We start from the raw sequence: 17,140 nt of genomic DNA, 5'->3' as shown, positions 1-17,140 counted from the left end.
CTGACGAAATGATTTGTCGGCTCGGATTTGCGGATGGCCGGTATAGCTGCTGTAAGGTTTTTTCTTGCGGCACGCATTGTATTCGTAGTTGCCAGAGTAGCCTGCGTATGGTGGCAGTGCGCAATGAGCAAGGTAGCACGAGAAGGTGCTTGGTTCGACTCCGAAACGCTTCTTTTCTCGATATTGTCAAAGAGAAGAATATTATTCGAGTTGGCGTGGTCGGTTAAGCCCACGGCTTTTGGCGCGAAAGACTGTAAACGACTCTCGGCGGTAGCACATTTATCTGAACAAGGCAATTTTACCTCGAATCAGCAGACTCACTACCATAAAATCACATGGATGTCATCATGAAGATAATTAATTACGATCAAAACCCTCTCAATGACACATCTCTAGCACCACATAATTACAGAAAACGGTTGCATACGTTACATTTTGGCTTCATTTCATCTTTGAAAGTTCACCGGTCCGCCAGACATTTTTTGAAATTTTACCGGTCCGCGAAGTGAAAAAGGTTGAGAACCACTGCCCTAGTGTGCAGTCATGCCCTGGTCGCGCGAAGCACGAAATTATTTCAAAGGTAATGAATGAATACGATCAATAAATATATTACTTGCATAAATAGGGGGTGCCTCTATATAGCAATGGGCTCATTTGGCAAGGACAGGATTACTTGGCGTTTTAGACATAGCAATATCGACGGTTTCGGTGAGCATGCCCGTCATTTTGTGCAAATGTTTCATCGCCAACGATCTCGCTTAGAGCGCACAAGCGAAGTCGCATGTCGGACGACACGTTATCTCCTAATTGCGAGTATAATTGGACACAATTCTGTAAATTACACGTATTCATAATTTCCAGGAGGGGTTCCAATACTAAATGCAAGAAATGTGACAATAAATCATGCGAAGTGCTAAGAAAAATTTGAAGTCAAATAAATCTGGCTCGATGGTGGTTGGCTCCTGGTTACGTCAATGCGTCAAAACTTATGTTTTAGTGATCATCAAATTTCACGGTCAGGCTAATCAAATTTTGGTTGGCCTTGCAATTTACCCGGTGTTATATCTAATTTCGAGAATTACGTCGCAGGCCACACAAAACCTTCTCGTGGGCTACATTTGGCATGCGGGACACGGTTTGGTCGTCCCTGATCTGTATCGTAACTAATAACTAATTTAAAGATACTCTTGAAAGCAATTGTTTTCATGATAAAAAGTTGGAGTCGGAGTCAAAGTCACGGTCATTTTCACAAACTGCGACTCCGACTCCGACTCCAGCCACCACAGTTTTCACGACTCCGACTCCATCAAGCGAAAATTAGCCAAACTCCGACTCCGACTCTGACTCCACAGCCCTGATTTCAACTGCGTGCCACTATATGGATGACGCTGACAGCATAAAAAATTCCACACTAAACGAGCATGCACCTTGACCATCTCAAAGATTTTACTTGCTTTGTTACAAAAGTTTGCTCGAATATTTAGTGACTCTCTGCTGTGAGCTTGGCCCGCAATCACTCAACATCAAGAGCGAAATACGCTACCTGTAGGCAGACTTGGACAACTAGAAAATTCTAGTTGTCTAATTTCACTAAATTAGAGAGAAATGCCAGTAATCTAATTATGATCTAATTTGTGAGAAGTTTCTATGCTCTAATTCTAATTCTAATCGAATGTGTGAAATGTTCTTATACTTTAATTCGAATTCTAATCTGCTTTGTCAAATGTTCCTATGCTCTAATTTTAGTTCTAATCTAATTTGTTGTTTTCCTGAAAATCCCTCTTTGACCGCGGCCTTTTGCAGCGAGTTAACAAGAATATCCGTCTCACACAGGGAAATCCAGTGCCAAGCAGCCAATGCCTTATTTACATACACTGTTTGTATATAGTCATAGTAATTATTGTGACGAATAATAGCCATGCTGGCATAGTAGCGTGTAGTCTGCGAACAACATTCTAGTTTCGATCACAAACAGAACAGCAGTGAAGAAAAAGAGATAGTTAACACAGGCTTGTTGACTTTCATGCCCTTAATTACCTCAAGAAGAAAGAGGATGATTGCTTTAGATCTAACCAATGAAATTATATTAGAGCAGAGGTCTCAAACTGAAATGTGCTCGCGGGCCAATTTCGTACCTTTTGATGGCGCGGCGGGCCGCAGCGCCGATAATAGGGGAATTCAATGTATTTCCAAGTATAGGCCTTATTTGCCGGGATTTTGCAGACTGGCATTCCACACAAATCGTGAAAATGTGATTTACTATAGTGAATTCACGCCTGGCACGAAAAAATCAAATTTTAATATATTTGAATAAAATTGTTGCTGTACCTGGCATAGTTGCTGTATATTTAGTTGTTGTAGACAGCAAAACACAGCACAGATGCATCAGGACATCGTAAAAGCTGTCGCGTTGAAATTTTGCAGCTATAGCGGACTTTTGACGTGTTGCAACTATAGGTAGAATATTTTAGAATTTTACCAAGATTGATCTGACATGCGAGCATTGGAGCAGTACAACCTAATCCGGGTTTCGGGCATGTATACTCCTGATGACTAAGGTATTGATCAATTCATTACCAAAGTCAAATTAAATCTGCGTTATATTTACCTTCGAATATTGGAACAGATCTATAACAACTTGAATATAATGATTACTGAGCCATAGCATTAGAAATGTCAATTCGCCGAAGAATCCATTGGTGTTACAGCTGTGGAGGCTACTTTATACTCGCTACATTTAGTGGCGATGGTAACAAGGATAAAGATACCCAAGATGACACAGGATGTAACTAACTATAAATCAAGAGGGTAACACAATGCCAATGTTTGCCATCTGAGCTGCTTAGATATCTAAATAAGCTACGCAACACAAGCTAAGACCTTTTGATATGTTACCATTCCCCATACCAGTTTGATCGTTTTTTGCATCCGTGGTTGTACTGAGTCATTGAGTTCCGAGTCACAATAATTCCATCTCTAACTCTAACGTTTGACGCGACTCAACTCGAGTCATTTTTATTTCATCACACATTGAGTCCAAGATCGAGTAATTCTACAAAAGGTCGCGCCCAAGTCTAAATCCCAATTTTCAGTCACGAATCATCAACGGGTCATGTTTTACCATCATAAACAAGTAGTGTGACGTAATAGTTGCTTTTCCCACTGCGTAATAACTTTTTGAAGTGATGTAATAGTGAAGTTTGATGAGTAGTTTCAGACTTCGGGATTAGTTTAGAGCGAATTTCCAGTTCTCAAATGAAAATAAATATATATTTGGCAGTTAAATATTGACGAATACTTCCAACTCCAAAATACAGTCGCGAGCCGCACAAAATGGTCTCGAGGGCCGCGTGTTTGAGACGTCTGTATTAGAGAATGAAGTGGAATGAGATCGAAGGAGAGCGTGAGAGCATGGACTGCGATGTTTTGAGTTACTGGAAAAGAGAAATCCGTTTTCCTCTTAAGGCATCTGCTCATAAACTCGTAGCCATGACTGCAACATTAGCTCCACCGGAACGTGCAGGAGAACTGCAGGGGTCGCCAACTCAAAACGAGTCGCGGGCCACTTTTGAAATTTCATAGAGGCCGCGAGCCGCAATCATGCTATATTGAGACAAAATAGCCAACACAGTTGATCAGCCATGCTATTAAAACTTTACGTTAGTAGCACGCCGAGCTCACTAACATGGGCGATTGGCATGGTTACCACAAAAGAAGTAATATTCTATTAAGGAAGTAGCCTACATACAAAAAAACGAAACATCATGATTATAAAGTATAAACTTCATTTCGATTTCGAACTATGAGCTGCGCACGATACCTGACCAGACTTTCCAGTGACTAACGAATTGATATTAGGCAGACATGTTACTATAGCTGGAAGACTATCTGATCCTAAAGATTGATTTTGTAGGAAATCCCTAGGCCGTTTTCTAAGCGCGTCGGTAGTTCCGTCGGTAGTGTCTGGGCCATTGTACGCCAAGGCAACATGCTCGTGCTCATGCTCATATGAGCTTACTCTTTATCGATGTTTCCATGGCGAAGTCTTTTCAGCTAGTGAGGAATAGTGTTGTTGGGTACAGGCGAATAGCTTATTTTGAAACAATTACCCTAATTTGATACTGAAATTGATTTCAGATTTCAAAATGCTTTATCGCATTCTTCCAAAATAACAAACCATATCGTCGGTCGCATGTGACTGCATGTTGGTGACCCCTGGTATAGTGCAAAACGAGACAAGCTTGATGTACCGACGTTAACTATTCTAATGCTTATAGGAATGCACTGTGATTTGATATGAACTGATATTGATTTCTGCTGTATTTATTTGTCATTCACAATTTCATTCAATTTCCAAGTTTTTGCGAATTCAGAAATTCTAATCCTAATCTAATTTGGAAAAAACTGAGTAGCTCTAATTCTAATTCTAATGTACTTTGGAAAAAGATGTGTAGCTCCAATTCTAATTCTAATCTAATTTGGTAAAACAGTGTAGTTGTTATACTAATTCTAATCTAATTTTGAAAAAACTGAAAAAACCCTAATTCTAATTCTGATCTAATTTGGAAAATTTCAAAATTTTCTAGTTGTCCAAGTCTGCCTGTAGGTAGTCAGCAAATGATGCTTATTTAACCAATCAATTAAATTGTTATCGATGACTGATGTAAAATAAATCCTGCAAGCGTACGGGTTCAATCATTATATCATATGTTTATTGTATCATAAAAACCAAATTCGTGTGATTGGGGTGTTAGCTTAGGGTTACCATACGTCCTCCATTAGGAGGATTTGTCCTCCTTTTTCGGGTTTTTGAAAATGTCCCCCGAGGACGCCTAAATGTCCTTATTTTTGAGATTTTATCCTCTTTATTGAGAATTTTGGTTAAATATAGGGCAAAATTCCACCCAGATACCATACAATAGCACTAAACTAACGCTCAGGCGAGTATTTCGGGAGCTGAGCGAAATTTGACCTTTTCTTTTAGTCAACCGACCACGAAGTGGAAAAAATTTACCATTTTTTTCTGGAAAAGTGTCCTCCTTTCCCGATTCCAGAATATGGTAACCCTATGTTAGCTACTGTTGTATAACTTGTTAATGGGGTAATATCGGCAGCAAGTATAGAAACCCGTTTTACACTCTGCTCAATATCAACGTAGCAATTCTCAGACTACGAATACATTATCCGGTCTGGCCTAGACCGTTAAGGCGTAAGCTTAAGTTAGCCAAGTCCTCGTCGAAATTGTTGGCAAAGCAATTGATATTATGGATTTTAAGGGATTATTATATCATTGGATTGCCCCAGTTGATACATTTGGCGACATTTAAAACGTCAATATGTACTTCAGCATTGTGGCGTTATGTGGCCCAAGTCGTCGCTAGGCATCGTGTACGTACACCGTGCAGTAGGCCTAATATAGGCTATTATCACTTCAATTTAATAGTATATTCATATTGTCATATTTATTCCACTGGAAGCTTTTCGACTGGCTCTCTTCAGCAGCAGTGAACGCCAGTAAATGAGGTTAACCAAGTTCGAAATATAGAAAGAATATTGTCGTTGTGACGTAATAATGACAAGTACACATAGTCGCGTACGGCAATAAACAGTGCAAGGTCACGGTACAGCACACACAAAATCAGCTGTAAAACAGCCGAATGACAAAACAACAGTAATGGAAGATTCCTAGCGTGTACAGATTTTCCTTCTGGCGACAGAGGATCTGCTTTTGCAGCTTTATAATGGTTGATTCAAGGACTTTTAAATGAAAAAGAGAACGACCTTACGACCACGAGCAACTATGGAAAACTGATTGTTATTGTAATGTTTTGCACACTCTGGGTGTTTCAATAGGTGCTGTCCGATGGCAGAATTACATGCTGTTACTTGGTCATAATCACGCACAGCGGATTTTGTGCGTGCTGTACCGTAACCGTGCGCTGTTTACTGCCGTTCGCGACTATGTGTACTTGTCATTATTACGTCACAACGACAATATTTTTCTATATTTCGAACTTGGTTAACCTCATTTCTGGCGTTCACTGCTAAAGAGAGTCAGTCGAAAAGCTTCCAGTGGAATAAATATGACAATATGAACGTATTGTTTGCTGCAATATTGAAGGTCTATATTCATATTGAAATGAACCCGAATATTTTCGGCTGACACTCGTCAGGGGTAATCGTCAGTAACTAGCAAAGAATTGGAAAGAACATTGTATATCAACAATCGTATCACAAAATATGAGGTCACCAGCATGGAATTTCGAATGAGAGAGGAGAGAGCGTTCTGTGCACTATTCCCAGGTGGTACACGAACTCCTTCTGTTGACTGAGTTTCGGCTGGTGTATTTTGATAAAACTCGACTCCAAGGCACATAAATGGAAGTGTGAACGACCCATCCAATGACGCGAAATCTGTCGTCTCGATAACACTGGTCAACAAAATGAAAAAAAAAAATTAGGCAGAACATCTGAGAGCCGTTTCTGGGGTTTTTGGGGTTGCTGATTACGAATATCGCATTAGTTTTGTCGGATTGGCTCTTTGTCAGAAGATATTTATACCCCTGAAAAAGCCAAGAATTACTGTATTTACCCCTAAATATTTCACTTGGTAGGAGGAAAATCGTACACTGTAAATTTTTTACCGTTGGTGACGACACCAAAAAGAACGCGTTTTGTGTAAAAAAACTAAACACCTGAAAAGATGTTTCGCGTTTTGGGTTGGCGTTGTCAAATACTGTGTTGTGCCATATACCTGGTGTCAAAAGATGTGTTGTCTCATATAGGAGTTTTCTACACCGTGCATGAACCCCAATAATCAGGCCTAAATAACCCTCTGTAGCTGTTGAAATTGATTACTAAACAATCTGGCGTGCACGACCTCTCCCCGCAGTGATTAAAATGAATTACTAAATGTTCTGGCATACTAGGCACACACCCCGCCGCTTGTAACGCAGCATAAAAATCATTCCATAGTTTGCAATGAAACCATCATATTAAAAATCAACGACAGTAATAAGCATTAAGCAATGCTAAATGCAAGTTCTGCACAAAATCAACGACAGTAATAAGCATTAAGCAATGCTAAATGCAAGTTATGCACAATGAAACAGTACTGTTGCTAGTACAAATAAAGAATTGTGGCACAGCATGAAATAAATAGATTGAAGCCATTTTAGAGCATGCGGTAACTAAGCATAAAGAACTGCCGCATATGACTTAATAACCCCCGAACTTAACGCGACCCTCAAATTAACCATTACATATAATCAAACTGACCATTATCTACCCCTAAATGTAACGATTACCCAGCATAGGGCAGAATTCAACCCATCTGCTAAAGTGTCAAAGGATATCACGGGACATGCTTATATCTCCACTGATCTACTGGAATGATGTATTACATTAGCGAAATACTGCAAAATAAAACAAGACAGTGTGACAAGATAAAAGTTCAGTATGAACTACTGTAAAAATCTTGGACAGTACTAACCAACCAAAGAAAGGGGCTTATTATGCCCTTACTGCATGTGTTCACATGTGTTCAAATTTCCTAAAGAAATTATTCAATTTTTCGGAGATATATTGGGTGTCGCCAACAAGCCTCTTAACAAATGCCAGGATTTGAAATTCCTTGGGGCATGACACATCCCAGGCATAATAACATGCCATCATATCAATTAAAACATCTAAAACCGTTGCGTCTTTATCACCGCAAGGAATCGATTCCCCCACAGCTAGAATCCAGCCTTGGATCGAACCATCCTGATGTCTTGCGACGACTAAATGTGAAGTATCATGCTTCTGACTCTTGGTCTCTATGTCGAGGGCCTGAAACACAGACACATGTTCAAGTGTACACCTACATGCGAATTTTGGAAATCGCTTTGAAAAAAATCTGAAATCACCAGGTAAGGACATCCAGGAAATAGACCCATTAATAGGTTTCTTTCTATTCCGTTATGCTTTCCCATCCTATACAGCAGGGGTTCTCAACCTGGGGGGACGGGAAGAAGCGGTCACCTAAAAAAATTTTTCGCGCCACGCACGATTGACCTACAATCAGGGTTGCCATCCACATAGATCCAAAAATAAGGACAGTTGAAAAATTATATTAGAATTAAAAATGATTTTTTTTACATACTTTGTATTTATATGAACCATGGCATATCACATTCCTTACTTTGCGCCAGAAATAATAATATGATCCAGCAACTCCTCGTTATTAGAAAGTGCTTCATGGATCTCACGACAGCTCAGGTCTAGGTTTACCTTTAATTGTAACTCGGATTTTAATTCAATTCAATTTATTGCTAAAAATTTCATCATTTCACCACCACATACAATGAAAGATATTAAGGTGTCGAAATGACTTGGAGCAGTCTCGAAAATCAGACACCCACCTGACCTGGCCGTTGTAGAATAGGAGGAATGCACACTGAATGAAAAGTAAAAGAAGATAATATAAGAGGACAGTTGACAAAAAAGTTGACATGTGTCGAGCTATACGATCACTCACTGCCCTAACTATCTCACCAGCTTGAAGTCAAATCCTGTGGTGTGTATTCCACGGGAGTTCCTTTCATTTATGATGTCATAAAATCACGACCCAAAAGCAAAATTTTAGAATATTATGAAACACAGATGCCAGAGGAAAACGATCATAGTTTTATAGTTGTTGGGAATAAGACAAAATAAGGACGCAAGTCGAAAATAAGGACATGTCTTAGAAATAAGGACAGTTGAGTTTTCTAAGACCTGACCCTTCAAAATAAGGACAAATCTTATAAATAAGGACGGTATGGCAACCCTGCCTACAATGCACTTGTCTTTCTCTACATATAGGCCCAATATCATATATATTTATTCTCTCATCAACCTTCATAATCGTCCATACCACCAAACAATCTGTTGGGGTTGCTAGCATCCCAGTTGGATTTTGTGATATGACGATAAGGGGGGCGCGAAATTTGTCACTATCAAATAGGGGGGGCGTGTCTAAAAAAAGGTTGAGAACCACTGCTATACAGTACTGTTTTCTCATCATATAATAATGGAAGTAGCAATTCGGTATTCATTATGCACCTGTGGAACCACCAGCGCAGATAGCCCCCTCTTTTGTCGGCAGTTAATTTAGGCATCCGAAAGTTACGACTGTGATTCCAGCAGTTTGGTCAGCTCATCCCTGTCACCTCCACTGGACTGATGAAATTGAATGATATAATGGTTACTACTAATGCTGAATCAAGATGAATTTCAGGTTCCCATTTACCTGAAAAATCTTATCCAATATATTCCATATTTGTTGATTATTGCTTCTCATGTCGTCAATGATTGTTGGCGCAATTATGCTCTTGAAATCTTCTCTGACCTGAGACAAAAAGTAATACCGACACGAAACACTGATAGAGGTGGCTGATAAAATAAAAGGGCCTTTTTGCTATTCACGTCAATGCTATTCACGTCAGCATTTTGATTATCTATGTAGCCTACGGCCGCATTCCAGTGCATAGTTGCAAGGAACTAACTAGGTGCCAAATACCCCTGTTAAAATGTCCATGGTCTATTTTCAGTGGGCTATGGACTAATCTCTCTATTCATGTCATCTTACTCAACGCACCCGAATCGCCAGGGTTCTAATGACTCGATTCAGGATTTTCTGATGACTCGAGTCATTTTCTCAAAACACGGAAATGACTCGACTCAAATCAATCTATGTATATCGACTCGACTTGGACTCGAGTCATTGCGCATGACTCGTACCAAGCCATATGACTCGAGACTCAGGCGGCCAAGACCAACATTTCATTGTAATTTTGAAGAATAGTAAAGTGACCACACTATTGATATTTCGTCTATTGGTACTGGTACTTGAAAATGTGACCAGAAACTGCTAAAGTGAGGAGAATTGGTATAACATGAATGCAATCATTCGATGTCACCAACCAGAGTTGAAAAAAGTGGATTCAACAAGAATGCTGAAGAGTACCAAGCTATCCAGTCACACGCTCATGCCCACGGATCTACTGGACTGAAATATATAAACGAAATATTGCAAAAGAAAGCAAAACAGTGTCCCAAGATAAAAGTAGAGTATGAACTACTTGCACAGCAATAACCAAGTCAAATTAGTGGGCCTATCAGGACCTTACAGTATGTGCTCAAAATTGTTGTTGAAGAAATTATTCAATTTTTCACTGACAATAAATTAAACCCATATGTGTCATGCACTATCAAGTCGCATGCTATGTCCAGTGTCGACGAAGCTAATGGGATGTGTATACTAACGAAATACTCCAAAATAAACAAGACCGTGAGGCTAGATACATGCAAAGGATGAGGTACTGTTTAACAACTTGCACAATAATTACCACAAGTCAAAGAAAGAGGCCTATTATGCCCTTACAATACATGTTCAAATTTCCTAAAAAAATTATTAAATTTTTTTAGAGATATATTGGGTGTTTTTATCGCCGACAACCCTCTGAATAAATGCCAGGAATTGAAATTCCTTCGGGTATGACACATCCCAGGCATAATAACATGCCATCATATCGAATAGAATATCGAACACCATTGCACCGCCGTTACCTCACGGGACGGATTTCCCAACAGCTATGATCCAGCCTTGAATTGACCCATCCTGATGTCTTGCGACAACTAGATGCGGGGATAATGCTTCTGACTCTTGGTCTCTATGTCGTGAGCCTGAAACACAGACATACTGGTGAAGCATGTGCTTACATACGAATTTTAGTAATCGCTTCGAAAAAATTCAAAGTCAAGTTAGGATATCCATGAAATACATATATTTACAGGTTAGCCTTTCCTACCTAAACATATTCCAATTACATATTAATGGAAGAAGCAATTATGTATTTGTTATGTACCTGTTGGACTGGCAAAGCAGTCAAACCGATTTTTGTCGGCAGTTAATTCTGGCGTCTGCGAGTTCCGATTTGTAGTTACAGCAGCTTGGAGGGTTCATCCTTGTCACCTTTCAGTGGACTGATGAAATGGAATGATAAAATAGTTATTACTAATGCAAAAGCACACTCAATATGCACGTCCAAATTTACCTGGAATATTACATCCAATAACTATCATATTTTGATAACGGCTTTTCGTGTCTTCAATGGTTGTTGGCGCGATTATGTTCTTGAACTGTTCTCTGATCTGAGGTGAACAGTAAAATCATCACAAAACACTCATAGAAATGGCTGATAACATTAGGCCAGGACCGGCCATCCTTTTTTGTTATTCACGACCTCGTTTCGATTTCCTATGTAGCCGACGGCTGCATTTTAGTGCATAGTTATAATGAACTATCTTGACACCAAATACCCACGTTGAACTTTCCATGGTATATTTACAGTGAGTTATGGACTAACCATGTCGTCTTACTCGACAGACCGAAATCGCTAGTAGTCGTGAAGTTATGAATAACTATAGTGGAATTAATGTAGTTTCCCATATTACTATCAAATATATGGCTGCCACAATCTTTTACGCAACAAATGTTGAGGCCTAGAAAAATGTGTCACTGAGAATGTTAGGAATATTTTGTGCTCACATGAAAGCAGGGTTGTAATGACTCCAGTCACGTTTTTCTGATGACGCGACTTGACCCGAGTCATTTTCTCAAAATACGGAAATGACTCGACCCGAGTCAATCTGTATATTGACTCGACTTGGAGTCGGGTCATTGCGCACAACTCGAACCAAGTCAAATGATTCGAGACTCGGGCCTACACTTCATTGTACTTTCGAGGAATGATAAGTAACCACACTATTGGGATTACGTCTATTGGTATCAGTATTATAAATGTGACCAGAAACTGCTAAAAGTGAGGAAAATCAGTTTATTATAAATGCGAACCATTCGATATCGCCAAGCAGAGCTATAAAAAGTGGATTAACAAGACTTTAACTGCAAACTGAGCAGTCAATACAATGACTTGGACTCGGACTCGAGTCATATTACCATGGCTCGGACTCTTATCATCTGCTCGCTGACTTCGACTTGACTCGATGGTGAATTGAAAATGACTCGACTTGACTCAGGTCAATCTATAAAAGTGAGATTGACTTGTGACTCGGAGCCTTGTGACTTGGTTACAACCCTGCATAAAAGACTAAAATCCATGAATGAGTTTGCAATTGTTCTAGTTTTAATCTTATTCAAGGTTTTCCGGAAAAAGCTACAGAAGAACTGTATAGTGCGGACCAAGGCAATCTTGCTGAACAAACATTTCCTATTCCCATCCTTTTGAGATTGAACTCTGATCTGATATGAACTCAACTTGATTGAATGTCCGGTTTTCAAAAATTCAGTAAATCTATTTATAATCTAATTTAAAAAATACCTTTAGCCACAATTGGAATATAATTTGGGAAAATGTAGTATAACCGTATTTCTAATTTGTCTAATTCAGGAAAAATGTGCAGCTAGACTTGTAATCTAATTTGAAAAAGCTGAACATTTTCTTGTTGTCCAAGTCTGCATTGCCTTACTGTCTACCACACGAGTACGATGAACTATAAAGTGATTATAAAATGGTTCCATGATGTAATACCACACTCACCAGTTTGATATCAGTCAAGGAAGGAAACCGATCAAGTATTCCCGACAGAGGATTGTCTTTTTGCATTATCTTAGAACGTCGATGTCCGATTGTCCGTACAGGTGGCGATTCTTGTGGCACTTCAGCAAGTGTTTTTAAAGCTTATTCGGGCTATCAAAAATTAGCACAGCCAACGGGATTGTAGAAGGGACATTACTTGATGAACTTATTATCGACGAAGCATTATTTCTGCATTAATAGCATATATCTGTCAAATTAATATTCATGATTACATTTGGTTAAACCTTTCAACCCCACCCAAGATGCACTGAATAATAAAGCAGTGTGGAAAGGTTTCACACGGCCAATCAGGAGGAGAGATAGCAAAAGCACATGAATAAATCGAATCAACTACATTGTTGATTCATTGAATCCAAGAAAGTACATGAATACATCATCACTGCCAACTATACATCATGTGGTACACAGGTTAAGGCGAAGCAACAATTAACAGGATTAAATAATTAATATTTTGCGCAACAATTTGCACAAAACATGTTCATAGGGAACACTGATTCGTGGTGATCAAGTGAGCTCGTATTAATGTTTACAATGGATCAAACCACGAATAACATAGAATTTACAAGTGGATATAAACTCTTCTAGCAGAGAGAGTTATCAGAGCATAGGAATAAAATCATCACTGTCGACTGAATTATCATGTAGACTACACAGACTTTACAGAAATAGATTCTCCATAGGATATGTTGTTTGCCAATTAACACTTCGTGTACACGGCATGTTCAGGGGGAACACGAATAGGTGATGGTCATGTAAAAACCATTCAACGTCTATAAGTTGGCCAGGCCCTGAAAACGACATCAACCACCTACACCACATCTCCTTCGAGCCTTCAGTGCTTCATAATTAAGCAAGCAAATGGTGCAATGCCTGACCAGGACCATGTTGTAAATTTCCTCAAACTTTCAAAATGTCACTATACCAGCCTAACTAAGCCCTGATTGCACTAATATTGTAGCATACTATGATGTAACATACTAAGGAAGGCAAATACTTTAGCTTTTACCTTCCAATTTATCGATATGGTGAGATGCGATACCGGTAATGGCTAAGAAAGTCCTCAAATCGACGCACACCGCACAGACGCATACTCAACCCGTCATGACGTCGTATCGCAAAAGAACCATGCGCACATGGCTGTGTGCGACAGGTGATGACGTTGTCAGTATTGAGAAAAAGTGAACGCGAAAAAAGGGAAGACATCAAATTTCTCTCGATCGCGGCGTTGTTTACACCATTGGCCGTTGCCACCAACGGAAAATAGGGCGGTTGTGTTGTCTCGAATTTACAGTGTAGTTTTTTCTAATTTTATACTGTACATAAATAGCTAGTTGACTATGAAAAACCCTCATGTCATTTTCAGTCATTCTATCAATATTAACTTGACATGATGCGAAATATTTGTTTGTCAAAAAAGCAATTTGTCAAGCCTAAAAATAGTACTTTTGCACAACGGAAATACATATTCTCCTGTATCAATTGGTCATGTTACCAAGATTAAAGAGGAGTATAAAACTATAAAATTTGTCCTTGAAAGACTTAACTACAATACTCATATGCGTCTCATTTCTTTTGACTCGTAAATGGATAATATTACGCTTAGGAAACAAAGTGGGTATGGTATACCTAGTAACCCTATCAAAGGAGAAGCTTATATGTGGTATCTGGTATATTCGAATACCGATGAAAGATTCCAATTTCACATTAGGAAGGAGTTCACTGCATGTAATTTCTCCTAAGATGTAGTAAATAAAACTTTTTAGAATTAGATGATCACAAAGCACCCAACTAAAAACAGTTGGTCCGAAAATTCGAATCTGCATATCGAAAACTTGAGCACAAACATGAGCATAAAAGTTCACTTCCTGTTCAGTCATATTGATATATTTCCTGATCATCTTGTTGATTAGCCAGGGGAGAGGTTCTACCAAGACATCAGAACAACAAAAGAAAGATATCAAGGCAGATGAGATGAACAATTGAACATATTATGTCAGACCATTGCCGGAACCTTTCGAGAACCTGCACTACATAGTTTACTGGCGAAAATCGTACAAAACAAATTTGTGATTTAAAATATATCAATAATAATGTATTCCAACTGGTTATTTAAAATTTAAAATAGGTGGTTGACGTAAAACTGATCGAATTAATGCCACGTTATTTGAGTATCTAGTTAAATATACTTAGGCCTATATACATGACTGAAGTTTATTTATGTGCTTGTACATGATATCCGTAAAAGTCTGTAACTATGATAAATCTATTACCCCTGAATATACAGTGCTGCTGCTGTATTTTGATTTAAAAGAGTCTTCTGTGTGTAAAAATAACAAGTAGATTGAATTTCTAAACTTTATAGTACGACTGAGCCGATTTTATAGCTAGTCATTACCGTGAAAACGGGAGATTTTGGTAAAAATAGCCCCATGGGTTATCTCTACAAGGGCCAATTTGAAAAAAATCAAGGTTATATTCGGAATCAGTGCCCCTCAGAACCCCCAAAACCACTCTTAGGTTGTCTACCTAAAAATATGTGTTAACCAGTGTAATTATTCGCACTAATCGGATTATCTAACTTGCCGATTGCAGAATTAATGGCCTTTGATCGCTCAGCATCAAGCTTGAGTGGATGAGCTAAGGGTGAGCTTTTCACCGAGCATGATGCACGTGTTGTGATAAATCTGGGGACATGCTTGTTTATGCGTTCCTGCAAACGCTTTGACGTTCCTCACACGTAGCCACAATCACAGTGGCACTTATATTCGTGAACTACATTACTTTGTTGAAGTGCAGGAAGCACGTCTTTGCGTGCTGAAGGAAGCTGTTACTGTTACGATTACTGCTCCCTTCAACGCGCCAAGACGTGTTTCCTCCACTTCAACAAAGTAATGCAGTGTACGAATATAAGTGCCACTGTGGTTGTGGCTAAAAATACCAATTTGGAATCGTGTGATCTTTTAGTTTAGTACGTTTGGGCGATTCTATATTTTTTTGATATAGCAGAAAGGAGGTCGCTAAATAACATCACGTAACGAAGTCATACCAACGAGTCCGCCCGCCCGAAGATGTTTAATTATTATTTACGGGCTGTACAGTTACAAAGACGCCTCACTCAGCTCTACCGGTAAATCTGATTACGTGAGCAGAGAGGACAAGAAATTGATTGCAATAAATGTATGCAATTTCCTATCTTATTGACCGATTTTATTATAAATTTTCGCGCTTCGCGCTGGCTCACTAGGCTAAGCAGTACCACCATAATTTCGTGGAAAAGCGAACAACGTGTTGGGGGTTGTTTTATCACCCAATGGGGGCCCAAGACTCAAGTTTTTTTGGCGGGACGAAGTGCTGTTTCGCAGAGGTGGTCAAAGTAGTTAAGAAAGCTACTCAAGTAGAGGTAGAAGTAGCGACGAAAAAAATCTACTCACGTACAAGTAGAAGTACTTCTTCCATGAGCAACCTAAAACTACTTGAAGTAGAAGTAGAATTGACTGACTTTAAAAGTACTCAAGTAAGTAAGTAGTTGTGAATACGATTCGTTCACATGGATTGGTGGAAATTGATCTAGGCGAAAGGTGACGAGCTTGATTCATATTGATGCATACCAGCAGGTATCCAATTTTCGATAGCATAAGAATAAGCATTCGTTCTCATCATGGGATGAAAATGATAGTATTGATATGGAAATGCGATATTAATCCTCTGTTTACTCAAACGGCACGTTTTAGAAAATATCATGGTATTGCGCACTCCCCCATATTATAAGGTCTGTAGTTTGGTCGAAGAGCAATACGGAGATGGTGTGATGGATACGGTGTAAACACATTGTGCTATTAGTAAACGTTGATAAAAAATATGGTGGACCGTAAAAATGCTATATTGTGTAGCTTTATTTCTGGAAATTGAAGGCATTACACTTGCTTTCATACTTCAACATGTACGTTATCCAGACAAAAGAACTGATATTAATTAGAAATCAAATGTATGGTACTGGTAATTGAAAGTGAAATATAAATCTAAAAACGGCACATGTATTTAATGTTTTTCGTCCAGAAAGTTTCGAAGGTTGGTATGCTAAAACAGCTCTAAAACTAAAGAAAAGTCAGAGTCCACTTTTTCCGATTAGGACACGTCATGGATTACGATATAATAAGTAAATGCTAGATTGCGAAACATCAGTTTCAAACATTATGATAAGCCATATATACTGTGATGAAATATTTGATATGGCGAAGGGTGGCAATGCGGTGTGAACGGAACCACGCCAACCCGCTACCTAAACTTTAGTCACCGATACTTTCGTGAAATCATACAGTATACTCCGCATTCACTGCGCGCGATGCGCGACCAAAATTCTAGGCTTAACTCGACTTTTATGAATATGATACTCTGTGAAAATTCTGGGCTTTATTCAACTTTTATGAAAATTAAATGTTGATACTCCGTGAAAACAGCCCCGAAATTTCTCAGGCTATCTTCCTGATTGGAGGATT

The 17,140-nt window shown here is 39.0% G+C and overlaps 1 long non-coding RNA gene across 2 annotated transcripts; it reads right to left on the bottom strand.

Moving 5' to 3' along the window:
• Window positions 1-254: 254 nt before the first annotated feature.
• Window positions 255-14,818, bottom strand: LOC145440985 (uncharacterized). Of its 2 annotated transcripts, XR_013915671.1 has the most exons (7): window positions 12,585-14,818; window positions 11,079-11,175; window positions 10,890-11,007; window positions 10,591-10,707; window positions 9,272-9,370; window positions 9,085-9,201; window positions 255-7,830 (listed from the first exon to the last, which is right to left on the bottom strand). It is a non-coding gene; the product is annotated as an uncharacterized LOC145440985 (long non-coding RNA). The 2 variants fall into 2 exon arrangements; XR_013915670.1 differs by having other exon boundaries at window positions 9,272-10,707; window positions 12,585-14,817.
• Window positions 14,819-17,140: the final 2,322 nt, after the last annotated feature.

Source organism: Botryllus schlosseri, chromosome 6 (genome assembly GCF_051294905.1).
Source record: "Botryllus schlosseri isolate E-star chromosome 6, Bs_hap1, whole genome shotgun sequence".
Lineage (NCBI taxonomy): Eukaryota > Metazoa > Chordata > Ascidiacea > Stolidobranchia > Styelidae > Botryllus > Botryllus schlosseri.
This window is presented reverse-complemented; position numbering and strand designations above follow the sequence as displayed.